We start from the raw sequence: 27,941 nt of genomic DNA on the forward strand, positions 1-27,941 counted from the left end.
CGGGGCGCGGGGGGCGGAGCCCGGCCGGGGGTGCGGGTCCCGGCTCCGTCAGCGACTGCCCGCGGGCTCGCGCGGGAGGGGAGCCGGGCAGACGCCCGCCCCCTTCAAAGCCTGAGGAGGCTGCGGGGACCGGGTGAGGGGCTGGAAAGGGCGTGAGGGGTGGGGGGCGCTCGGGCCCTGCCGCCTTCCCGGGAGCGGCGAGGGCACGGGGGCCAAGCCGACTCTCACGTCTGGGCTTCCTCGGGGTGCACAAAACCCGAGGGAGCGGGCTGAGACGTGGTCCCCGGGAGGCGGCTGTCCCCCCTCGGGTGGCCGCGCGGGAGGGCAGAGGCCGGAGGGGAAGGGGCCGAGCCAAGTGGCCGAGTCTGACACGTCGAAGGAGAAGGAGCTCTCTTCTCTCCGACCCCTGGCCCTCCGCACCTGAGGAGGTTAGAAAAAGGGGGCGTCCGGGGATGGCTGCCCTCCCCCGGGGGGCGCAGCACCCGTGGGCGGGGGAGGGGACGACGACGCCGGCCTTCTGGGCGGAACGGCAGCATCTCTGCAGCCAAACTGGCTGTGGACGCCCGAGTCTTTCTCTCTGCCCCACAGTTCCAATCCGAAGCAAAGCGATGATGGTTCTCTCCCCCCAAAGCCTCCTGCCTGGCTTGCATTTTTTTTTTTTTTCCGCCCTCTTTCTTCTTTCTCATCTGAAGGGTTTTGCCTCCCACTCGAGAGAAATCAATTAAAAAAAAAAAGAGAGAGATGTGCTGGATGCATCCTTGGATGGAGGAGGAGAGGAATGACTCCCTCACCCTGCTATACACGCCCCCACGCCACCCCACAGCTCTGAAACGGCTTTTCTTTCTTCGGCAGCCGCACTCTGTTGCCATTCCAGGCTTGTGTGGGAGAAGACTGCTGTGCGCCTGTGTCTGTCCGCCCGGGCGACTCCAGCCCTCGGTTAATGAAAGGTACAGATGGTTAGAACACAAATGTGTGACGTCAGGCTTGGTTTTAGAAAGTTCTCTGTTCCCTGCATCAATTGTGTCTCTTGGGACAGACTTATTTAGAGGATCGATTTTGGTCTAATGGCAAGCAGGAAAAAAGGGAACCTATGCCAAGAATGTCAGTGTCTTGTAGTTCTACGCTTATTACAAAAAACTTCTTTTAGCCCCATAAAAAAGGAAAGTATCAGAGTGCAAAACGAAAAGCACCGCTGATTGATAGCCTGATCCTTCCAGTATTCTTTGACATACCAAAAGTTCGATTCTGTACAAACAGTTTCTTGTCTAATGACATTTCTCATCATAAATTATATTTCCTATGTAAAATGAAGAGATTTGCGCAACTGCGAGGTAACACTCATGATGAAACCAAACAGCTCTTGCTTTGCATCGCCCCTTCATCAACTCCTGCATGTTAAATAGGGATACTGTTTGCCAGCCAGTCTCTCCTTTCAGTTCAGTGAAGGTAAAGGAGTTAACACTGTGAAAACACTTGAGTTCAAAACAGAGATGCCGTGGTAATATTACTGGAGTACTTCTGATCACAAGTTGCTGGTATAAACAGTTACCCATGTGCTGTGTCCACTACAGAGTTCCTAGTCCAGGAATGTAAGAATTTATTCTCATTCATACACAAGCCTATTAAGCCCTCTGGATGTCTAGCCAGGAATTATTAATACGTCACCCTATCCCAGCAACCCACTCCCAATAACCTCTTCTAAGTTTAAGTTCTAGAATTGAAAAGCACAACAGGAACTTGATTAGGAACAAGGCAAAGATTCACTTTTGGGAAAACAAATGCCTTTGAGAATGTGAACAAATATCATGGGCCAAAGATGCATTTTAATAGATTTTAGGCTTGAGCTAGTGAAACTTTTCAGGGCTCTTCTGAAGTTTTCTAAGTAATAATAGTTGATGAAAGTATTTTATAAGTCACCATCCCCGACACCCTTGCAAATAGAAGGCTCCAAACTCTCCTGATAGATAATGTTTAATATCCAGGTCAGATCTAACCTTCCTCCACCCTAACCACCATTTAATTTATGTCTTAATTTCACCATTTGTAAAACTAAGCATAACATTATCTGGCCTACACATCTCATACAACCAAATAAGATAATGATATGAAAGGCTGTAGGAACTCTGCAGAACCGTTCAAATATAATGTTATTATTGTAGCAACTACATTTCCATTATCAGAACAGAGGGTAACAGTCATTCTGAAAAATAGGAATAAGAAATCTATGTAATTTAGCAATAGGATTAAATAAGGGTTATATTCAAATTCTGACAATAATTTTTATCTCTTTATTATAAGATTATTCCAGCCTATATATATATAAATATTTGAATATTAAATCTATAGTATTGAAAAGTCTTCTGTAATTAAAGCTGATGAGGCCAAGAGCTAGAATGGTATCAGTAACCTCTCTCCAGCTCTTGTCACCCCATCCTTTTCTAGCTGTCACTTTCATTCTCCTTTACTGCACCCAGCCTCTGAACTCACATCTTAAGTACTCTGCCGTCTATTTCCTTTTCAAAAGGAAACCTCAAATTTTGAAAGTATCAAGAAATAACTAATAAGTTAGGCTAGACTCCTGTGCCCATGCTTCAGCCAGTTACTACAACAAGCAGGATCTGAGAATTGACAATAGCAGGATCTGAGAATTGATGATAGCTTCCATACAGTTATTCAGTTGCTCAGTTGTGACCAACTCTTTGCAACCCCATGGATTGTAGCACACCAGGCTTCCCTGTCCTTCGCCATCTCCCAGAGTTTGCTGAAATTCATGTTCATTGAGTCGGTAATGCCACCCAACCATCTCATCCTCTGTCATGCCCTTCTCTTGCCTTCAATCTTTCCCCCCATAAGGATCTTTTCCAGTGAATTGGCTCTTCCTGTCAGGTGGCCAAACTATTGGAGCTTCAGCTTCAGCATCAATCCTTCCAATGAATATTCAGGATTGATTTCCTTTAGGATTAACTGGTTGGATCTCCTTGCAGCCCAAGGGACTCAAGAGTTTTCTCCAACACCACAGTTCAAAGCATCATTTCTTTGGTGCTCAGCCTTGTTTATGGTCCAACTTTCACATCCATACATGACTACTGGAAAAACCACAGCTTTGACTGTACGGACCTTTGTTGGCAAAGTAACTTCTCTGTTTTTTAATATGCTGTCTAGATTTGTCATAGCTTTTCTTCCAAGAAGCAAGTGTCTCCTAATTTCATGGCTGTAGTCATGGTTTGGAGCCCAAGAAAATCAAGTCTGTCACTGTTTCCAATGTTTCCCCATCTATTTGTCATGAAGTGATGGGACCCGATGCCATGATTTTAGGTTTTTGAATGCTGAGTTTTAAGCCAGTTTTTTCACTCTCCTCTTTCACTTTCATCTAGAGGCTCTTTAGTTCCCCTTTGCTTTCTGTGGTATCATCTGCATATGTGAGGTTATTGATATTTCTCCAGGAAATCTTGATTCCAGCTTGTGTTTCATCCAGCCAGTGTTTTGCATGATGTACTCTGCATATAAGTTAAATAAGCAAAGTAACAATATACAGCCTTGATGGACTCCTTTCCCAATTTGGAACCAGTCCGTTGTTCATGTCCAGTTCTAACTGTTGCTTCTTGACTTACATGCAGATTTTGCAGGAGGCATGTAAGATAGTCTGGTATTCCCATCTCTTTAAGGATTTCCCACAGTTTGTTGTGATCCACACAGTGAAAGGCTTTGGTGTAGTCAATGAAGTAGAGGTAGTTGTTTTTCTGGAACTCTCTTGCTTTTTTGATGATCCAGTGGATATTGGCAATTTGATCTCTGGTTCCTCTGCCTTTTCTAAAACCGGCTAGTACATCTGGAAGTTCACAGTTCACGTACTGTTGAAGCCTGGCTTGGAGAATCTTGAGCATTACTTTGCTACCATGTAAGATGAGTGTAATTGAGCGGTAGTTTGAGCATTCTTTGGCTTTGCCTTTCTTTGGGATTGGAATGAAAACTGACCTTTTCCAGTCCTGTGGCCACTGCTGAAATTTCCAAATTTGCTGGCATATTGAGTACAGCACTTTCACAACATCATCTTTTAGGATTCGATATAGCTCAACTGGAATTCCATCACCTCTACTACCTTTGTTCGTAGTGATGCTTTCTAAGGCCCACTTGACTTCACATTCCAGGATGTCTGGCTCTAGGTGAGAGATCACACCATCATGGTTATCTGGCTCATTTGTATAGTTCTTTTGTGTATTTTTGCCACCTTTTCTTAGTATCTTCTGCTTCTGTTAGGTCCATACCGTTTCTGTCCTTTATTGTGCCCATCTTTGCATGAAATATTTCCTTGTACCTATAATTTTCTTGACGAGATCTCTAGTCTTTCCCATTCTGTTGTTTTCCTCTATTTCTTTACATTGATCACTGAGGAAGGCTTTCTTATCTCTCCTTGCTATTCTTTGGAACTCTGCATTCATGTGGGTATACCTTACCTTTTCTCCTTTGCCTTTAGCTTCTTTTCTTTTCTCAGCTATTTGTGAGGCCTCCTCAGACAGCCATTTTGCCTTTTTGCATTTCTTTTTCTTGGTGATGCTCTTGATCACTGCCTCTTTTACAATGCTACAAACCTCCGCCCATAGATCTTCAGACACTCTGTCTATTAGATCTAATCCCTTGAATCTATTTGTCTCTTCCACTGAATAATCATTAAGGGATTTGATAGGTCATACCTGAAAGGCCTTGTGATTTTCCCTACTTTGTTAAATTTAAGCCTGAATTTGGCAATAAGGAGTTCATGATCTGTGCCACAGTCAGCTCCTAATCTTGTTTTTGTTGACTGTATAGAGCTTCTCCATCTTTGGCTGCAAAGAATAGAATCAATCTGATTTCAGTATTGACCATCCAGTGACCATGTGTAGAGCTGTCTCTTTTGTTCTTTGAAGAGGGTGTTTGCGATGACCAGTGCACTCTCTTGGCAAAACTCTGTTAGCCTGTGCTGTGCTTCATTTTGTACTCCAGGGCCAAACTTGCCTGTTACTCCAGGTATCTCTTGACTTCCTACTTTTGCATTCCAGTCCCCTATGATGAAAAGGATATCTTTTTTGAGTGTTAGTTCTAGAAGGTCTTGTAGGTCTTCATAGAACTGTTCAACTTCAGCTTCTTCAGCATTACTGGTTGGGGTGTAGACTTGGATTGCTGTAATAGTGAATGGTTTGCCTTAGAAACAAACAGATCATTCTGTCATTTTTGAGACTGCATCCAAGTACTGCATTTCAGACTCTTGTTGACTGTGAGGGCTACTCCATTTCTTCTAAGGGATTCTTTCCCACAGTAGTAGATATAATGGTCATCTGAGTTAAATTCACCCATTCCTGTCCATTTTTGTTCACTGATTCCTAATATGTCAATGTTCACTCTTGGTCACCTATTTGGCCACATCCAATTTGCCTTGATTCATGGACCTAATATTCTGGGTTCATATGCAGTATTGTTCTTTGCAGCATCGGACTTTACTTCCATCACCAGTCACATCCACACCTGGGTGTTGTTTCTGCTTTGACTTAGCCTCTTCATTCCTTCTAGAGCTATTTCTCCACTCTTCTGCAGTAGCACATTGGGCACCTACCGGCTTAAGGATTTTATCTTTCAGTGTCATATCTTTTTGAGTTTTCATATTGTTTATGGGCTTCTCAAGGCAAGAATACTGAAGTGGTTTGCCATTCCCATCTCCAGTGGACCACATCCAGAATTCATGTCTAAAATGATGGAAGGAAAGATATCATGTAGCTGTGACCACCTGGGTAATAACTGTGAGCTAGGCAACCACACTCAAGTTGCTTGCTGTGCTACAGGGTGGTGGGTATTTACCAGCACTTTACGTGGGTTATGTCCTTTAAACTTGTCAGTAACCTTTTAGGGTTGGGAAACTGGGGCCCAAAGATAGATGTGCCCTTAGTAGGGCCTGAATATACAAGGACCTGGAAAGCCAAAAGCTTCCTAGTTTATGTTGTAGGAGATAGACAACTACTGATAACTTTTGAGCAGATAATCCTTATATGATAAAATGATTTTTAAGATGAACCTGAAATATATGGAAAATGCATAAAAGAAATTGCCAAAGCAGCAAAGGTATGTTCAGGGACCTAGAGCATAGAATTGGAAGACCTCATATACATATGAAAGTGTTTCTGGAGATGAGGAAATAAAGTATGAAGGAGAAGCAGTCTCCATAGCAATAATGTGTGAGAATTTGTCAGACTTAATGAGAAATGAGTTATCAGATCAAAGGAAGATGCTTAGGCTCAAGTGGCAATTTTTTTTTTTTTAATTGAGACCCATGCATAAGAGTGAAATTAGAGAATACCAAAGACTTGGTGTTTCTTACCAAGTAAGAAACGTTCAAAGATACCACTGAGAAAAGTGAACTTATTTAAAAGGAATGACAGCCATCCCGTTAGCAAATTTATTAGCAACAATTGGCTACAGAAGACATTGAAAATATCTGCAGTGTATTGAGAGTCCATAACTGAGAAGCTAGAACTTCATTCCCAGCTAAATCATTTTTCTCAAGAGGAAGAACAGAATAAACACATTTTTAAATTTAGGACTTACAGATGGTCATTGAAAAAAATACAAAAGAATACACTCCAACATGAAAAAAGCTGAACCCCAAAGGAATGAGTGAGTGAGTGGGAGAAGGAAGAATAAACAAATAAATCACTGGATATCTTGGTTAATCCAAATCAACAGTATTTTTTTTTTAAAGACTAGTATTTGGGGATTTTAAAACCCTGTGAAATTAAGTTATTAGCCCTTCAAAATGTGACGAAAAAAAGTCTCACTGTGCGACTGTCTGACTCTTTGTGATCCCATGTACTGTAACCAGCCTGGCTCCTTTGTCCATGGAATTCTCCAAGCAAGAACACTGGAGTGGGTTGCCATTCCCTTCTCCAGGAGATCTTCCCAACCCAGGGATCGAACCTGGGTCTCCTGTGTTGCAAGCAGATTCTTTCCCAACTGAACCACTAGGGAAGCCAAAATGCGGTAGATGCTGGCAGAAAGGACTTCTGAGTTAAGCATGACTTTTTTTTATTCAGAAGGAGTGAGGTAGTTTTAAATTTTAGACTTTGACAAGCTACTGCATTAGTAAAAGTTTTTTGTTTCAAACAAAAAAATCCAAGCAAGAGTTTCTTAAATTGACCTTCTGCGGCTCCCAGAGTCACTGAGAGAGCTGAAAAAAACAAGCTTGGGCTGAGCTTCTAGAAAAAGTGCTCTAAACCGTGTGATAGAGCTAGTGTGATAAAGATACTGCTGCTGTTCCCAATAAGCACCAAATGTTAGCTCAACCTCTCTTTATCTGCTCCCACCATCAGCATCAATGCCAGTTCTGTGTCAGAAACTTAGTCTTGCAGTCACGGCCACCTCCACAAACTGGATGTTGGCCTCTTCCTACACAAGGACAGTGGGAGCCACATGCAGAGCTTATATCCTAACACCCTCACGTTTCCACTTGTGCTTCTGGTTAGCAGGGCCAGTGGTATAGGCCTACATCCTAGCTGCAAGGGAGGCAGGGAATTGGAGTTCTCAATTTTATAGTGGGGAATAGGTATCTATAACCAGGGAATCATCCCAAATATAAAAGTCTTTTTAAAAGGTTATGGCAGCCTTGAATATGACAGGATCCGCTAGTGATATACTTACTAAACCTAGAAGGAGATTCACCAAAATAAGAGAAATAGAATGTGTACCTTCTAAACCTATAGAGAGAGAAAAATAAAATGACCTAGAGAAAAGTCCAGGTTAGCAGACAAGAAAGAAAAAACAGCAAACTAAAGTTATGATAAATAGGAAACTCCAATTAGATTGTAGAAAGAAGTCCAAGTATATTCAGTTCAGTTCAGTTCAGTCACTCAGTCTTGTCCGACTCTTTGCGACCCCATGAATTGCAGCAGGCCAGGCCTCCCTGTCCATCAGCAACTCCCGGAGTTCACCCAAACTCGTGTCCATCGAGTCGGTGATATTATTAATCACAAAAAATATATATGGTTTAGGCCTGTCTTTTAAAAAGTAACAACACCAAAAAGAAAAAGTTGCTCAGTTGTGTCCAACTCTTTGCAACCCCGTGGACTATAACTCACCAGGCTTCTCTGTCCATGGGATTTTCCAGACAGGCATACTGAAGTGGATTGCCATTCCCTTCTGCAGGGGATCTTCCTGACCCAGGGATCAAACCCAGGTCTTCTGCATTGCAGGCAGTTTCTTTACCATCTGTGCCAATTGGATCCCCAAAAGCAACAATAACACAACAAATCATTCAGACTGGATTTTTAAAGAAACCCAACTATATGCTGTTTGCAAGATACATGGTTAGAACATAGAAGAAGTGTGAGGAAAGGCGACTAAAGAAAACTATATACCGAGAAAATACTAACCAAAAAATTGTTCCTCTAGTAACATTAATACCAGATGTAATTTAAGCAAGAAGGATTAATTGAGATAAAGATGTGATTTGTAGGAATCATAAAAGGAACTATCCCCCATGATATATTCATAAACTTGCATGCACTTAACTACATAAAGCAAAATTTAATGGGACTCCATAGAGAAATTGGCAGATGTACCATTTAAAAACTAATAGACAAGCAGACAAAACATTAAAATATAATTAAATCAATAAGCTTCATACCATGTGAGATACCATAATCTACAGGAAAAAAATAGTTCATGCTACTCTCCAGACACTAAATACAGCCATTTTACATGTAGACTTTACCAACATATAGGAAAAAATGCCTTTTGTTTATTATGTTTCACAAAGAAAGAAACTGAAAACCAAGTAAAACCAAGACTGGTGATGACCAAGTGCTGGTCAGTCATCTTGTCTTCCAAACCAACCCTGGACCTGTCCAGTTCTTTGACAAGAGCAATTATTTCAACAACAGGGCCCTTGGAACCATTTCACTGAGTCAAAAGCTCTTCTGAGGGGGTCTCTGCTTAACTGCTTTAATTATTTCTGCTGGTAATTGCTCCACTGTGGTTGAAATACATGGAAAATGCATATAATAGACTGCCTGAGGTAAAAATATACAGTTGTATACAGAGTTTGATATAAACTCTTAAAAACCAAGCAAGCAAATATCTGAGCAAAAAAAAAAAAAAAAAATTGTTTGAGCTCTGAAAGGAAATATTTGTTGTTTAGTCACCTGGTCATATCTGACTTTGTGTGACCCCATGAACTGTAGCCCACCAGGCTCTTCTGTCCATTGGATTTCCCCAGGCAAGAATACTGGAGTATGTTGCCATTTCTTCTTCAGGGGATCTTCCTGACCCAGGGATCAAGCCTGCATTTCCTGCATTGTCAGGGGGTTTCTTCACCACTGAGCCACCAGGGAAGACCATACAAGAAAATAGACTGCAACATTAAATAAAGTTTTGAGTGAAAGAAATATGAATCCTTTTTTTCTATTTTTCTGTATTGTGCATATTTTATTTGGTGAGAATTGTTTGAGTAGTTTACAGATGTATTGGCGCTTCATGATTTCATTACTTCGTTGGAATAAAAAAGGCTTGAGATGTAGAAAATGGCAAAAAGAAAATGTGACTGTATCGATAAGCACATTAAATGTGATTGGACTGAACACCCTACTGAAAAGGCAGATTTTATCAGGCTGAATAAAACACCAAGATCTGACTCTGTGTCACAGGTCAGCAAGAGACACACTGAAATTCAAGGATATAAGTAGATAGAAAGTAAAGGATGGAAAAGACACAATGTGTGAAAAACAGACACAGGGGAATGTAAATGGGCACAACCACCACAAAAAACAATAAGGAGGTTCCTTAGGAAGCTGAAGATAGAATGACGGTATGATCAGCAATCCCACTCCTGGATGTATATCCAGACAAAATAGTAATCCAAAAAGATACATGCACCCCTATGTTCACAGAAGCACTATTCACAACAGCCAAGACATGGAAGCAATCTAAATGTCCATCAACAGGTGAATGGATAAAGAAGATGTCGTGCATATATACAATGGAATACTGCTCAGCCATAAAGAAAAAAAAAAAAAGAATGAGTAATACCATCTGCAGTAACATGGATAGGCGATGGTGCCCCACTCCAGTACTCTTGCCTAGAAAATCCCATGGATGGAGGAGCCTGGTGGGCTGCAGTCCATGAGGTCGCTGAGAGTCGGACACGACTGAGCGACTTCCCTTTCACTTTTCACTTTCATGTATTGGAGAAGGAAATGGCAACCCACTCCAGTGTTCTTACCTGGAGAATCCCAGGGACAGGGGAGCCTGTTGGGCTGCCACCTATGGGGTCGCACAGAGTTGGACACGACTGAAGCGACTTAGCAGTAGCAGAGATTATCATACCAAGTGAAATAAGTCAGAAAAAGACAAATACCATGTGATATCACTTATATGTGGAAACTCATATATAACACAAATGAACCTATTTACAAAACAAAAGCAGACACATAGACATGGAAAACAGACTTATGGTTGCTAGGAGGAGGGTTTTGGAGGATGGCTGGAGTGGGAGGTTGAGTTTAGCTATCTATGTAAGCTATTATTTATGGAATGGATAAACAATATGGTCTTACTGAAGACATTTTGATAAAAGGTTGAAATATCTAGGAGATGTAACAATTATAAATATATATACATCTAAGAACCAACTCCCAAAAGGTATGAAACAAAACCCAACAGAAATGAAAGGAGAAATAGATAATCAATAACAGAAATTTCAATTTTAAATAATTGATAGTACAACTTTAGAAGACTTTTAACAACACTGTCAATCAACTTGCATTAACTAGTATTTATAGAACACTCCACTCAATAATTGCAACATACACATTTTTTTTCAAGTGTTCACATGGAACACTTTCTAGGAGAGACCATACACTGGAGTCCAAAATAAGTTCCAATAAAGTAAAGCATATTTAATTTATACAAAGTACATCCTTTGATCACAATGAAATTAGAGATCCATAACAAATAAATCTGAGAAAATACCACAAATTTGGAAGCAACACCCTGCTAGATAACCAGTGAGTTAAAGATGAAATTGTAAGGGAAATTGAATAAGTTGGACTGAATGAAAACAAAAACACAACATATCAAAAGTTATGGGATGGATCTATAACAGTCCTTAGAGTGAAGTATATAGCTTTAGATTCTTATATCAGAAGAAAAAAGGTCTTAAATAAAAAATCTAAGATTCCCCCTAAAAAAACTAAAAATCAACGAGCAAAAGAGACCCAAAGCAAGAAGAAGGAGTGAAATGATAAGTGTTAGAAAAACAATAGACAAAATACTTTAATTTGGTTCTTAGAAAAGAGCAACAAAATTGGCAAATCCTTAACTAGACTGACTAAGGAAACAAGAGAAAAGGCACTAATTATCAACATCAGGAATAAACAAAGGGTATTGCTAGCAACCCTACAGAAATTAAAAGTATTCTAAGGGCATATTATCTGGAGGACAAAATGGCAACTCATTCTTATATTCTTGCCTGGGAAATCCCATGGACAGAAGAGCCTGGAGAGCTATAGTCCATGGGGTCACAAAAGAGTCAGACGTGACTGAGCAATTAAACAAGGGAATATTATTGACAACTTGACGCCAACAAATTAAAAAACTTGGATTAAGTGAACAAATTTCTCGAAGTACACAAAACCAACTCAAGAAGAAAGAATATTTGATTAAACCTACAAGTAAAGAATTTTAATTGCTTTTGAAAGTGGTGCTGGAGAAGACTTTTGAAGTCCCTTGGATGGCAAGGAGATCCAACCAGTCAATCCTAAAGGAAATCAGACCTGACTATTCTTTGGAAGGGCTGATGCTGAAGCTCCAATATTTTGCCCACCTGATGGGAAGAGCCGACTCACTGGAAAAGACCCTGTGCTGGGAAAGACTGAGGCAGGAGGAGAAGCGGGCAACAGAGAATGAGATGGTTGGATGGCATCGCCAACTCAGTGGACATGGGTTTAAGCGAACTTTGAGAGATAGTGAAGGATAAGGAGGACTGGCATGCTGCAGTCCTTGGGGGTCACAGAATCAGACAAGACTAAGCAACTGAACAAAAACAACAATATATTGAATTAGTGATTTTAAATCTCACAAACAGAATCTCCCCCAAATGGCTTTACCAATGAATTCTATCAAGTGTTTAAAGAAGGAATAGTACTAGCCTTTCATAAACTCTTTCAGAAGATGAAAAAGAGAACACTTTCCAATTTATGAGGCCAGTGTTACCCCCAATACCGTAGCCAGACAAAGACCTCACAAGAAGAAAAAAAAAAAGCTACAGAACAATTATTCATGGACAAATATTTTAAAATCCTTAGCAAAATATCAAGTTCAACATTAAAATACATATGTATGTATAATACATAAAAATTGTATATATAACTGTATATATATATGATTTCCCTGATGGCTCAGTGGGTAAAGAATCCACCTGCAATTCAGGAGACACAGGAGATGCAGGTTTGATCCCTGAATCAGGAAGATCCCTTGGAGGAGGAAATGGCAACCCACTCCAGTATTCTTGCCTGGAAAATCCCATGGACAGGGAAGCCTGGTGAGCTACAGTCCAAAGGGTCCCAAACAGTCAGACACGACTGAGCAACTAAGCACAGTGTGTATATATATATATATATATATGTTGTTCATTCACCCACTTGTGTCCAACTCTTAGCAACCCTGTGGACCATGACCCACCCAAGACGGACAGGTCATGGTGGAGAGTTCTGACAAAATGTGGTCCACTGGAGAAGGGAATGGCAAACCACTTCAGTATTCTTGCCTTGAGAACCCCATAAACAATATGAAAAGGCAAAAAGATATGACACTGAAAGATAAACTCCCTAGGCCGGTAGGTGCCCAATATGCTACTGCAGAAGAGCAGAGAAAGCTCCAGAAGGAATGAAGAGGCTAAGCCAAAGCAGAAACATTACCCAGTTGTGGATGTGACTGGTGATGGAAGTAAAGTCCAATCCTGTAAAGAACAATACTGCATATGAACCCAGAATGTTAGGTCCATGAATCAAGGCAAATTGGATGTGGTCAAACAGGAGCTGGCAAGAGTGAACATTGATGTTTTAGGAATCAGTGAACAAAAATGGACAGGAATGGGTGAATTTAACTCAGATGACCATTATATCTACTACTGCGGGCAGGAATCCCTTAGAAGAAATGGAGTAGCCCTCATAGTCAACAGAGAGTCCAAAATGTAGTACTTGGGTGCAGTCTCAAAAATGACAGAATGATCTGTTTGTTTCCAAGGCAAACCATTCAATATTACAGCAATCTAAGTCTACACCCCAACCAGTAATGCTGAAGAAGCTGAAGTTGAACAGTTCTGTGAAGACCTACAATACCTTCTAGAACACACACTCAAAAAAGATGTCCTTTTCATCATAGGGGACTGGAATGCAAAAGCAGGAACTTAGGAAATACCAGGGGCTACAGGCAAATTTGGTCTTGGAGTACAAAATGAAGCAGGGCACAAGCCAACAGAGTTTTGCCAAGAGAACGCACTGCTCATAGCAAACACCCTCTTCCAACAACACAAGAGGTGACTGTACACATGGACATCACCAGATGGTCAACACCGAAGTCAGATTGATTATATTCTTTGCAGCCAAAGATGGAGAAGCTCTATACAGTCAACAAAAACAAGACCAGGAGCTGTGACTCAGATCATGAACTCCTTATTGCCAAATTCAGACTTAAGTTTAAGAAAGTAGGGAAAACCATAAGGCCTTTCGGGTATGACCTAAATCAAATCCCTTATGATTATTCAGTGGAAGAGACAAACAGATTCAAGGGATCAGATCTGATAGACGGAGTGCCTGAAGAACTACGGACAGCAGTTCATGACATTATACAGGAGGCAGGGATCAAGACCATCCCCAAGAAAAATAAATGCAAAAAAGCAAAATGGCTGTCTGAAGAGGCCTTACGAATAGCTGAGAAAAGAAGAGAAGCAAAAGGCAAAGGAGGAAAGGAAAGCTATACCCACTTGAATGCAGAGTTCCAAAGAATATCTCCAAAGAGAGATGAGAAAGCCTTCCTCAGTGATCAGTGCAAAGAAATAGAGAAAAACAATAGAATGGGCAAGACTAGAGACTCTTCAAGAAAATTAGAGATACAAGGAAATATTTCATGCAAAGATGGACACAATAAAGGATAGAAACGCTATGGACGTAACAGAAGCAGGTATTTCCCAACATCAGGGACTTTTCCATTGAGTCATCTGTTTGCATCAGATGACCAAAATACTGAGCTTCTGCTTCAGCATCAGTCCTTCCAGTGAATGTTCAGGGTTGATCTCCCTTAAGATTGACTGGTTTGATCTCCTTGCTGTCCAATTCTAGCACTACAGTTCAAAGGCATCAATTCTTTGGCGTTCCACCTTCTTTACTGCCCAGCTCTCACAACCATACATGACCACTGGGAAGATCATAGCCTTGACTATACAGACCTTTGTCAGCAGAGTAATGCCTCTGCTTTTCAACACGCTGTCTAGGTTTGTCATTGCTTTCCTGCCGAGAAGCAATCATCTTCTGGCGTCATGGCTGCAGTCACTGTTTGCAGTGATTTCGGAGCCCAAGAAGGGTAAATCTGTCACTGCTTCCACCTTTTCCCCTTCTGTTTGCCATGTAGTAATGGGGCTGGGTGCCATGATCTTAGTTTTTTAATATTTAGTCTTAAGCTGGCTCTTTCACTCTCCTCCTCAACCCTCATCAATAGCCTCTTCAGATCCTTTCTGCTTGTTGCCATTAGAGTGGTATCATCTACACATCTGAGATTATTGATGTTTCTCCCACCTATCTTGATTCCAGCTTGTAGCTCATCCAGTCTGGCGTTCCTCATGATGTGCTCAGCATATAGATTAAACAAACAGGGTGACAGCAGACAGCCCTGCCATACCCCTTTCTTGATCTCGAACCAATCAATTGTTCCATACAGGGTTCTGACTGTTGCTTCTAGCCCCGCAAACAGGTTTCTCAGGAGACAGGCAAGATGGTCTGGTATTCCCATCTCTCTAAGAGCTTTCCACAGTTTGTCATGATCTCATTCAAAGGCTTTAGTGTAGTCGATGAAACAGAAGTAGTTGTCTTTCTGAGATTCCCTTAACTTTCTCTATTATCCAGCGAATGTTGGCAGTTTGCTCTCTAGTTCCTCTTACTCTTCTGAACCCAACTTGGACATCTGGAAGTTCTTGGTTTGCATAATGCTGAAGCCTAGCATGCAAGATTTTAAGCGTGACCTTTCTAGCATGGGAGATGAGTGCAACTGTCTGATGGTTAGCACATTCTTTGGTACTACCCTTCTTGGGAACTGGGATGAGGACTGACCTTTTCCAGTCCTGTGGCCACTGCTGGCTCTTCCAGATTTGCCGACATAATGAATGCAAATCCTTGATGGCATCATCCTTTGGGGATTTGAATAGTTCTGCTGGAATTTCATCGCATTCGCTATCTTTAACAACAGTGCTTTCTAAGGCCCACTTGACTTCTCACTCCAGAATATTTGGCTCTGGGTGACTAACCACACCATTGGAGTAATCCAGTTCATTACAATCTTTTTTATCCAGTTCTTCCTTGTATTCTTTCCACCTCTTCTTGATCTCTTCAGCATCTACTAGGTCTCCACCGTATTTATCCTTATTGTGCCCATCTTTGGGCAGAATGCTCCCTTGACGTTTCCAATTTTCCTGAAGAGATCTCTGGTCTTTCCCCTTTGTTGTTTTCTTCTAATATTAAACACTGTTCATTGAAGAAGGCCTTCTTGTTTCTTCTAGCTATTCTTTGAAACTCTGCGTTTAATTGGATTCCCTCTCTCCCTTGCTTTTCGCTTCTCTTTGTTCTTACACTATTAGTAAAACCCCCTCAGATAACCACTTTGCCTTCTTGCTTTTCTTTTTCTTTGGTATGGTTTTGTTTACCACCACCTGTACAGTATTACAGGCATCTGTCCATAGTTCTTCAGGCACACTGTTATCTCAATCTAGTCCCTTGAACCTATTCATTACCTCTACTGTGAATTCATACGGGATTTGATTGAAGTCATACCTGGCTAGTTCAAGCCTGAATTTTGCTATAAGCAGCTGATGATCTGGGCCACAGTCAGCTCCAGGTCTTGTTTTTGCTGAATGTGTACAAATTCTCCATCTTCAGCTACAAAGATGTAATTGATTAGATTTTGGTATTGACCATTTGGTGATATCCATGTGTAAAACTGTCTCTTGTGTTGTTGAAAAATAGTATATGCTATGACTAGTGCATTCTCTTGGCAGAATTCAGTTATCCTTTGCCTTGCTTCATTTTGTTATCCAAGGCCAGACTTGTCTGTTACTCCAGAGATATCTTGATTTCCTACTTTTGCATTCCAATCCCAGATAATGAATAGAACATCTCTTTCTGGTGTTAGTTCGAGGAGGTCTTCTAGGTCTTCCTAGAATTCATCGAGTTCAGTTTCTTCAGCATCGGTGGCAGGATCCTAGACTCAGATTACTGTAATGTCGATTGGCTTGCCTTGGAAATGAACCAAGATCATTCTGTACTTTTTGAGGTTGTACCCAAGTCCTGTATTTCAGACTGTTGGTCACGAGGGCTACTCTGTTTCTTCTAAGATATTCTTGCCCGCAGTAGTAGATGTAATGGTCCTCTGAATTAAATTCACCCATTCCCGTCCGTCTCCTTTTGCTGATTCCTATGATGTCAGTGTTTATTCTTACATGAATTCTCCTCTGCTCTTCCCCAGTAGCACACTGGACACCTTCAGGCCTGGGGGTCTTGTCTCTCGGCGTCTTGTCTTTTTGACCTCTTATACAGTTCATGGTGTTCTCACGCAAGTACACTGGGGTGGTTTGCCATTCCCTCCTCCGATGTATCACGTTTTGTCAGAACTCTCTGCTATGACTCGTCCATCTTGGGTGGCCCTGCAGAGCCTGGCTCATAGCTTCTTTCATAAGCCCCTTCACCACGACAAGGCAGGGGTCCATGAAGGGGATATATATATACTGTGGCCAAGTTGGGTTTATTTCAGGAATACAAGGTTAGTTTAACATCTGGAAATATCAAATTACCAAATAGTTTAAGATCTGAAAATATCAAATTATTTTATAATATCAAAAAGAGTTCAACATTAACATTAAAATATACTTTATACACACACACACACACACACACACACACACACACACACACCCATGAGTCAGTTGGGCTTATTTCAGGAATGCAGTTAGTTTAACATCTGAAAATCAATTAATGTAATATTCTGTATTAATAGAATACAGGACAAAAATCACATGCACAGGTGCTGCAGGTAAGGAAGTATGAACTCAGTGAACCTGAATCTTTTTTATGGGACAATAGACATGCCTGTGAGCTTTCTTGATGGGTCTAAAAGAATCTGCCTGCAGTGCAAGAGACCCAGGTTCTATCCCTGGATCAAGAAGATCCCCTGGAGGAGGCCAGGGCAGCTCACTCCAGTATTTCTTCCTGGAGGGTCCCATGGACAGAGGACCCTGACAGACTACAGTCCACAAGGTTTGAAAGAGTAGGTCATGACTGAAGTGACCGAGCATGCATGCACACACATGCCGGTCCTTTGCTCCAGAGAGGGACAGTGCCTTCGTTACAGTGCTCAGTAAGCTTCCCAGATGTTGGTTCCAAAGGAAGATACCGTTCCTATCCCCAAAGCTGTCCACTCTACAAAACATCCTTAATAAGAGAGCCTGAAACAAAAGCAACGTGAGACACATGGAGAATCGGCTAAACAGAAACTGTAGCCATAATTGAGAGCACAGATACGTCATCCATCTTACAGTGTGGAGGCTGGGAGAGGAGAGAAGATGAGATAAGTGGACAAGATGCTGTTAGCTCTCTTTTTAGTTTTTTTGTTTTCTTCGCAGTGTCTCAGTAGATGAGAGTTTCAGATGAGAGGGAGCACTGGGCATAGGGCGTCTGGAAGACTGAGAGGGCAGACAAAGGAGGCAGAGTTACGGGGCCCTGTCCAGGGCCCTCCTGCAATTGATGACCATAGGTTTAACTAAAGTCACGGTTATGACAGTTTTAACCAGGTTTGTTCCACTTCTTGGGTGTAAGGACAAAGTAGGCAGAGGACTGGCTTTAACCAGGATTGTAGTTTTTCTGGGCAAGCTTGACAGACAAAAAGTAGATGCACCCAGGCAAGAGAAGACAGTGGCGGCCCGGGGAGTGGAGGCTGGATGAAGAAGAGAGCGGGGAGAAGAAGGACAGTGAGAAATGAGTGGGGCTGAAGGACCGGAGCGGCCGACGCTGGTAGACGGTGGTCGGAGTGCAGGTGCTGCAGGACATGAACAAGGAGACCGGAGGTGGCGGTCAACTAATGAAGTGCTTAAAGTCGAGGCTTAGAGCTATGCAAACATGGGCATGGGTAGCTGAGGGGGGAGTGAAAGATCACTGGAAGAGAGGTGTTCAGGAAAGTGAGTGGCCAGAGTGTCGGATGGGTCCATTTATGAGCTTGTCGGAGTCACCAGGAAAAGCTGGAGTCAGGTGGAGAGAGAGACAGGCAGGTGCTAAACTGTTCAGGGAATGACGGGGGAGGGGTAACCAGGAAGTTACTAAGGATTACGACAGGGAGGGTGGCAGCTGCTCTGGACTGGTGGCAGACTATTCCTTCATTTCATAAGTATTTCTTTATGTACAACTAACTAACGTTGTGGGAGAGACTAATTATTATCACTGTTCTCAAGAACTGTATGAACTAACACGCAGATAATGCATGCACCTGTAAGAAGCTAAGCAACAGGGCAAGCATTGCAGTATGTGGAAGCAGAAAGAACAGTGACTCGAGGCTCTGGAGACTGGAACTCTGGTTCCAGCCCCGCCAATAATGAGCCGTGAAAGTATTGGTCGCTCAGTCATGTTCGACTCTTTGTGACCTCATGAACTGTAGCCCGGCAGGCTCCTCTGTCCATACAGTTCTCCAGACAAGAATACTGGAGTCGGTAGCCATTCCCTTCTCCAGGGGATCTTCCTGATCCAGGGATCGAACCCAGGTCTCCTGCATTGCAGGCAGATTCTTTATCGTCTGAGCCACCAGGGAAGCCCAATTAGCTGTGAGCTGGGGCCAATCACTTGATCTCACCTGGCCTTGGTTTCTACATTTGGATATGGATTAAGTTATTCCCAAGTGACCTCAGGCTCTAACATTCTGTGATATAAAGTAGTACACCTATCCTAAGGAAGTTAGAGCTTAGGATGTTACAGGAAGAGGAAATAGAAGCATGAAGAATTTGCCAGGCAGCAGGCTAAATCAGGTTCATCGTTTGTTAGTCCATTCTGAGTGCACAGGGGGCTTCCTGGATGGCTCAGCGAGTACAGAATCCACCTGCAGTGCAGGAGACACAGAAGACTCAGATTCAGTTCCTGGGTCAGGAAGATCCCTTGGCGGAAGCAGTGGCAACCCACTCCAGTATTCTTGCCTGGAAAATCCAATGGACGAAGAGCCTGGTGGGCTACAGTCCATGGGGTTACAAAGAGTCAGACACGACTGACTGACTAAGCGTGCGCACACACACGCGCGCGCACACACACACACACACACACACACACGGGGTGCAGAGAAGATACCCTCATCCACACTTGTTTCCCTCCACTTACACAGAGCTGTGTTTTCCTTCCCACTGTGTCTATTTGGTTCTGGCTAGGTCATGATTGCTTATGTCAAAGACCAAAGAAATACCATTAGAACCCATCACTGGAACATCTACATTTCACACAACCCTGAAGGGGTACATTTTTATAGGAAGCAAAGAGGTATGTTGCCCTCTAGGAACTGTATGTCACTTTAGGGTGATTAGGCTGACATGCATTTCCCTGATGGAAAACAGGTACGATAACCCTTGACATCAGGCTAATGTCGAGGTGGGATTGGAGGTCAATGTTTAGAAGGATATAATCGAGGTGAGGGGGATGGAAACAGCTTTTCTTCTGGAACAGACTCTTCCTTTATAACTTCAGTGTGACTCCTATATTTTTTAATGGATGCCGGCACATTCACTCATACAGTTAACAGATGTTCACTGAGATCCAGTTGTATGCTAGGCCCCATTGTAAGGGCGAGAAGTATTGTAGAGAGCAAAAGAGCTAAGAGCCCTGGCCTCTCTCCCTTTGCCAGTGTATACTGAATGGGGGAGAGGGACATAATAAGACAATGAATAAGGTATTTTTCGGGGAATGATCAAAACTGTGAAGCCTGTTAGCATATGTTCATGCCTTACTAGGTTCTGGTAACTAGAGCCAAAGGGTACAATGATGAATAAAAGCCTCTTGCCCTAGTTAGTGAATTTTAGCCATGGGCTCCTTTAGCTGGAGTTGTCTGGAAAGTGAGACCTCAAAAATGAATTTTCAGTCACGCAGAGATGGAGGGGAAAGAGCAATGTTCCAAGGAGGCAGCATGTTCAAGACACATAAAGAAGGCTACTGTGGCTGGAATGTTGCAAGGACAGGGGAGTGTAACAGAAGGTGAGGCTGAAGCCCGAGTCAGGGGCTTAGAATAATCCAGGCCTTGTAAGTCAGATCAGAGGGTGAAAGTTTGACTTCTTATTCCTCTACTGTGGTAAGCCATTGGAGGGTTTTAAGGAGGGACATTCTGTGACTTTACTTTTCATTTTAGAAGTTTACTCTGGCAGTTGTGTAGGGAATAGACCCAGGGACGCGTGAGGGGAAGCGGGAGCTCTGTTAGAAGCTGAAAGGTTATGGAGGCCTGGTGCGGGGGAGGAGTGTGGAGAAGTTGAATTGGAGATCTGTTCCGAAGGCAGGACAACAGGGCAAGCTGACTGATGGCATGTGGGGTGTTAGAAAGAGAGGAGTCGAAGGACAAAAGCCCCTGCATTGGACGCTCAGAGTCCTAACCACTGGACCCCACCACTGTGCTCTTGGAGCCTGGAACTGTGTTCTTGGTTAAGCACTGGTAGAATGAATGAATACCATAGCTGTTGATAGGGTTAGGGTCTAGGCCTAAATCAAGTGCCCTGCCTCAAAGGAGGGCTTTCTCCCTTTTGCCTGACAGATATTATCTCCACTTGGGACCCGCTGGGATTTTACCAGTATACACACTGAACTGCAGTATAAAACGGTATTTCACTTTTCACCACCCTAAATGGACCGTTTCCACAGAGTCAGCTGATGCTGAAGTAGGTCAGAACAGGGTGTGTGTCTGTGGTCTGTATAAAGCGTATAATCCTGTTACAACCTGTGGTAAATGGTCTGCAAAGATGGCTGGGACTTCCCTCGTAGTCCAGTAGTTAAGAAACTGCTTTGCAATGCAAAGGAAGCAGGTTCTATCCCTGGTCAGGGAACTAAGATCCCACATGCTGCGGAGCAACGAAGCCCACGAGCCACAGCTAGAGAGTCTGTGTGCCACAATGAAAAGTCCTGCGTGACACAAGGAAGTTCCTGCGCGCTGCAACCAAGGTCCAACACAGCCAAATCAGTTCATTAAAACAACATTTTTTTTTCATCTCTGTGCATATGTTGCCCCTCCCAACAACAGACAGAGTTTGTTCCCCATCCCCTTGAATCTGGTGGCCTTGAGACATGCTCAATAGAAGTTAAAATAACATCCTATGACTTTGGGCCTGGGACTTAAGAGCCCTTGCAACTTTCAGTTTTAATGCCTTGGGATCTAGACACCAGGTTTAAGAAGCTTGTAATTCTAAATGATGTGAAACCACAGGGAAAGAGAGAAGCCCAGCCAGCGTCCAGCCATCCCAGCCTCTGCAGCTGAGGTGTAAAACGTGAATCAAGCAGTCTTGGATTCTCCAGCCCAGCCAAGCTGTGCCAGCCAGCCAAATGCAGCAGACAAAGGAACCCAGCTCAAATCGCACGATCATGTGAGATAATAAATGGGGCTGTTTTAGGCCACTGCTTTGGGGAGTTATTTGTTATTTAGCAACAGATAGCTAAACTAGAATCTGTTCCAGGATTCATTTTATGGCACAACTTCTAGAAACACACTGTATTTAAAAGCAGAGTGCCTTCAATTTCTAGCAAAACTACAGATGTAGTTATCTCTTGTCTCAGCTGTGTCCCTTCTAGGAATCAGTTCCAAAGGTATCCTGGCAAAAATACAGAGATATATTGGCTATTAATTTCAGCACTTTTTGCAATAGCATCAAACTTCAAACACTTCAAATATCTATCAGCAGGGACTGGATGAATAAGCTATGTAGCATCCATGTGATGGAGTGCTAGGCAACTGTAAAAAGGACACTGAACCACCTCTGAACTACTGTGCAGAAACGTGCATGTGGTATGTTATGCTACTGTTTATAATTATTTTTTTTTAATGGAAGGATTAAATATAACATTTTCAAAAAAAATTATTGCCTATAAGGGGAGAGAGGAGATAGGGTAAATGATACCACAGGAATATAATCCGCAAACTCTAGACTGTGGGAAACGTTATGAAACAGCCTACCCAGTTTCTTCAATAATTCAAGATTTTTTTTAAAGGGTGATAGAATGGGAACCTGGTGATTAAAAAGAGGGACTTAAGAGCATGTGAAACAATTATAATTTATGAACCTATTGGTATTCTGATTTGAATAATTAAACTAAAAGTTTATGAGACAATGGGAAAGCGAAAACATGGGTTGAATATTCAACAATATTAAGAGTTTGTTATGCAAGTGTGATAATGAAAGTGTGGTAATCTTCTTAAAAGAGTCACCATGTATTTGAGATACACATCTCTATTTTGTATAGTTGAAATCCTGTGGCACTGGGAGTCACTTCAAAAGAATTACATGGATTGGTTAAGTGAGTGAAATTATAGATTAAACCAAATTGGCTATGAGCTGAAAATTATTGAATCTGCACAGTTTCTTCATGAAGGTTCATTATGTTGTCATCTTTACTTTTGCTTATATTTGAAATTTTCCAAAATAGTAAGAAAAAAAAAGAAGGGCCCCTGAGCCCCGGTGTTTTAAGAGTGCTGAATCCATTCTCCTCATAATAGCACAGCTTACGCCCATCATCCCCAAGTCACCGCATCTACGTCAAATGGAAATCATGTCTGTGAACCATGATGGGTATTTGGAACTGTGGGTGATTGACACCATGTCAGTAATTTTAAAGTTACAGTGAGTTCTCAGGCGGTCCAGGTGTGTGTTTTTTTTTAAGAATTTCCTGTGCAACAGGGACCTACTATATAGGACAGGGAACTATACTCAGTGTCTTGTAATAGCGTATAAGGGAAAAGAATCTGAAAACAATGTATGCACATATTCACATGTATGAATAACTTTGCGGTACACTTGAAACTGGCATGACATTTTAAATCAACTCCAGTAAACAACTTTAATGTAATTAAAAAGAGAATTTCCTGTGTCGTGTTATTTCTTACACTTAGGAGAAGGTTTAAATAACATGTAAATAGTCCCCTTCCAAACACATGTCTTTCATTCACCCAGTCATTCAGCACTCCTTGGTCGAGGGACTGTGTGAGAGGTTCTGGTGTTGGGGACAGGGTGCAGCCACCCAAAAGGCTGTCAGCACGTGAGCCCACTGCTTACTGCACCGTGGGACAGGAGAGGGCTGTGATGGTCTGCGCAAGCACAGAGGAAGAGCCTAGGTGCTCTAGTAGGAGTGGGGAGAAGTTTCAGAAGAGGCGGTGTCTGGGGCATGGTTCTGGAGAATGGGCTTCCCTTGTGGCTCCACTGGTAAAGAATCTGCCTGCAATGAAGGAAACCTGGGTTCCATCCCTGGGCTGGGAAGATTCCCCTGGAGAAGGGAAAGGCTACCCACTCCAGTATTCTGGCCTGGAGAATTCCATGGACCGTATAGTCCATGGGGTCGCAAAGAGTCGGACACGACTGAGCGACTTTCACTTCGCTTCACTGGAGAAGAATAACTAAGAATTGGAATTAGCTTCTTTTGGAGGCAAGATGTAACCTGAAGCTTTCCACTTTACAAAATTCTTTTACTTTCAAATACCAAAGTGTCCTCCTCTCCTTCTTCCAATTAAACGAATGATGTTGGTTGGCCAAAAGATCTGTTCAGGATCCAAATGAACTTTTTGGTCACCCAGTATGTATGAGTCATCCTCAAAGTATGGTCCCTGGACCAGCAGCATTGCCATCCCTTGGGAACTCTGAGCCCCATCCCAGACCTGCTGAATCTGAGAACCATAGATTCACTTCCATAAATGCAGCTTGAAGAAGTTAAGAAAGAAACCTGTCCTTTTGTCCAAGTTTTTAAAAATACATGATTACAGGGGAAATCTTGAGTGAATCCAAGATAGAAAAATAATTTAGCGTGGCTGAGAGCCTGTCGAGCAGGGCTTGTGGAGACCCCAGAGTTCCACACAGAGAACCCCGAGTGCTGGGCTGGGCAGCTGCTGTCAGCCACCCAGGAGCAGCTGCACACCAGGGAGGTCAGAGACATGAGGGGACCAGACTGCCAGTCTCCTCCTCTGCGATAACAGTCCTGAGGCCAAATGCCAGATAAGAAGATTATTCTCTGAGAGGGAGAGTATGTAGGACAGAGGATAATAAGTAATAAAATTGTATGGTAAAATTTTTGTGAAAACATGTAGAAACATTTTACTTTTTTCACATGACTCCTAGGAAATGTTAAATAGTTTGTGTAGCTCTCCTTCGTGGCTTGTATAATATTCCTCTTAGCACAGGTGGTATGTAAGGTGTATATGAAACGGAGGATGGGCAGGATACAAAATTTGACTATTTTTTCTCCAGCAGGAGAGTGGGTGTCCAGAACCACAAGTGATCATTTCTTATTCATATGTCGTTTGTGTTGGTATCATGAAAATAGCTTGATGATACCAGCTGTAGAAATCCTGCAGCAAACATCTTTTATATCCATACTCAAAAGCAGTTTTTAAATTCTAGAAAATAGACTTCCCATTGGAAGAGAATGCATCACTTTGTAAAAACTAGAACATACCACAATATATAGCAAAATAGCCACCCCTGCTTCTCCCCTTGACTGCTTCAGACGTTGGTCATTAATCAGGACTTTTTTTTTCCTTCCAGTCTCAAACATAGCGTCAATGTCCTTATCAACTGAGTGGTCTGAGGAGCTATGCAGCTGGTGAGAGGTGCAGCCATGGTAGAAAGTTAGGTCAAGCTGACTCCAAAGACTGAATTTCTTCTTTATGCCACACAGAGTCCCACTTCATAACTGGGGCACACTTATATTTCTAGTTAAAGTCAATAAATCAATGTCTTATAAATTTGGTTGGTTGGCACAAGTCCACCCCTGAGAGATCACACATCTTTGGATGTGCTGGCAACTAAGAGCTGGCTCTCGCCCAGGAATGGCCTGTGCAGAGTGTGGATACACTTTTCCCTGCAGTCTGACAGACCTTGCCCATCAACTGAAGCACTCTTTTCTGTCAAACCTAGACAGTAGCCTCACAGTCCTCTTCAACGCTGGGCTGCATGAAGCCACTGCTTTTACGTTTTGGACCGCAGCATTTGGGATCCTAGTCCCCTGACCAGGGACCAAACCCACGCCCTCTGCATTGGAAGCTCAGTCTTAACCACTGACCACCAGGGAAGTCCTAACTGCGTCTGGTCTAGAACCCGCCAGGGAGTTTTGGAATGGAATTTACAGCAAAGATTGTAACAGATGGTACTGTATTATGGTTATTCTGATATTATCTAATGTAGTATCTAATATATCTGAAATATACCTAACATATTTCTATATTCAGAATGTTGACATTGCTGCTATTCAAGAAAGTGTACGCTGGACTTCTCTGGTGGTCCAGTGGTTAAGACTTGGAGCTTCCATTGCAGGGGGCATGGATTCTATCCCTGGATGGGGAACTAAAATCCCACATTCCACATGGTGCAGCCAAAAAAAGAAAGAAAGTGTCCACAGATAAAAGGCAAATTTATAAGTATAAATAAAGGGTGTGGCCAAAAGGTGGTGTCCCAGAAGAAGTACACTATAAAAATTTCACATTAAAGGAACTCTCAAGGATATTTGACTGAAAGTGCAAAGGATGAAATATTGAAAGCTGATCTAAAGTTAGAAAGGGTGTGACATTTGCTAAAGCATAGAAAAGATTCCCTGAAGGGGGGCACTATTCAAACTATTTGATACAGTTTTTACAAAGAGGTAAAACATTTTATCAGTGTTTCTGTTTGAAATAAGGAAATGGCGACCCACTCCAGTATTCTTGCCTGGAGAATCCCATGGACGGAGGAGCCTGGTGGGCTACAGTCCACGGGGTCGAAAAGAGTCGGACACGACTGAGCGACTTAACTTTCTAACTAACTTTAACTTTTCTGTTTTAAATAACAATCTTTTAAATAAGTATTAGTTTTGCCATTAAAAAAAAATTATTGTATTGAAGTATAATTGATTTACAATGTTGTGTTAATTTCTGCGGTACAGCAAAGTGATTCAGTTTTATATATACTCTTTCTTATGTTCTTTTCCATCATGGTTTATTACAGTATATTCAATACTTCCTTGCGTTATACAGGAGGACCTTGTTATTCGTCCATTCTATATAAAATATTGGGTTGGCCTAAATGTTCATTTGAGTTTTTCCGTAAGATGTTACATAAGACGAACGTTTTGGCCAGCTCAATAAGGTTGCATCTGGTAATCCCAAACTCCCAATCCATCCCTCCCCAACCCCTCTTCCCCTCGATATCTGTGAGTCATATCTGTTTTGTAAGATATATTCATTTGTTTTGTATTTCAGACTCTCCATATAAGTGATATCATATGGCGTTTGTCCTTCTCTTTCTGACTTACTTCACTTAGTATGATAATCTCCAGGCCCATCCATGTTGCTGCAAATGGCATTATTTCACTCTTCTTAGTGATTGAGTAATATTCTATTGTGTCTACTCATTTGCTGATGGACATTTAGGTGTTGTACCTAGATGGACATTTAGGAAATGTCTTGGCTGTTGTAAATAGTGCTACTATGAACATAGAGGTGATATGTCTTTTCTTATTTATTTTTAAATTTTCAAAATTAAATTTTCAAAATTAAATTTAAAGTTTTTATTTTATCCTATTCTTAAAAATTTTTATTATTTTAGCATGTGTATTTTTGAATTAAATTCAAATTGTAGTTTTGTACAAATTCAATTTGTAGTTTTGTTTGGATATAGGCCCACTCCCAGTCCACACCTCCCTTCCCCCACTGCCCTCCATGGGGGATTGTGGGATCATATGGCAACTCTATTTTTAGTTTTTTGAGGAAGCTCCATACTGTTTTGCATAATGGCTGCACCATTCCCATCAAAAGTATGAGAGGGCTTCCTTTTCTCCACACCCTCTCCAGCGCTTGTTATTTGTGGACATTTTAATGTCTGACCGAGGTGTGGTGCTACCTCAGAGTAGCTCTGATTTGCATTTCTCTAATAATTAGCAATGTTGAGCATCTTTTCATGTGCCTGTTGGCCATCTGTCTTCTCTGGAGAAATGTCTATTTAGGTATTCTGCTCAGTTTTTGATGGTGGTGTTTGTTGTTTTGTTGTTGGTTTTATGAGCTGTTTGTACGTTTTATAAATTCAGCCCTTGTCAGTTGCATCATTTGCAGTATATTTTCCCAGTCCATAAGTTGTCTTTAATTTGTTTATGGTTCCTTTTGCTATGCAAAAGCTTTTAAGTTTAATTAGGTCCCATTTATTTATTTTTGCCTTCCCCCCCCCATTGCCTTGGGAGACTGACCTAGGAAAACATTGGTATGATTTATGTCAGAGAATGTTTTGCCTGTGTTCTCTTCTAGAAGTTTTATGTTGTCATGTCTTATATTTAAGTCTTTAAGCCATCTTGAGTTTATTTTCATGAATGGGGTGAGGGTATGTTCTAACGTCATTGATTCACGGTGTTGCTGTTTTTAAACTATCCCCGTACATTTACAAATGAAAGTAAGAAGGTTTAATATTTTAGCAAAAATTTTAATGAAACAAT

The 27,941-nt window shown here is 42.0% G+C and overlaps 1 long non-coding RNA gene across 1 annotated transcript; it reads left to right on the forward strand.

Annotated features, from left to right (window-relative positions):
- Nucleotides 1-47: 47 nt before the first annotated feature.
- LOC105606185 (uncharacterized) lies at nt 48-27,941 on the forward strand. Its single transcript, XR_009595859.1, has 3 exons — nt 48-428; nt 853-947; nt 9,239-27,941. It is a non-coding gene; the product is annotated as an uncharacterized LOC105606185 (long non-coding RNA).

Source organism: Ovis aries, chromosome 1, assembly GCF_016772045.2.
Source record: "Ovis aries strain OAR_USU_Benz2616 breed Rambouillet chromosome 1, ARS-UI_Ramb_v3.0, whole genome shotgun sequence".
Lineage (NCBI taxonomy): Eukaryota > Metazoa > Chordata > Mammalia > Artiodactyla > Bovidae > Ovis > Ovis aries.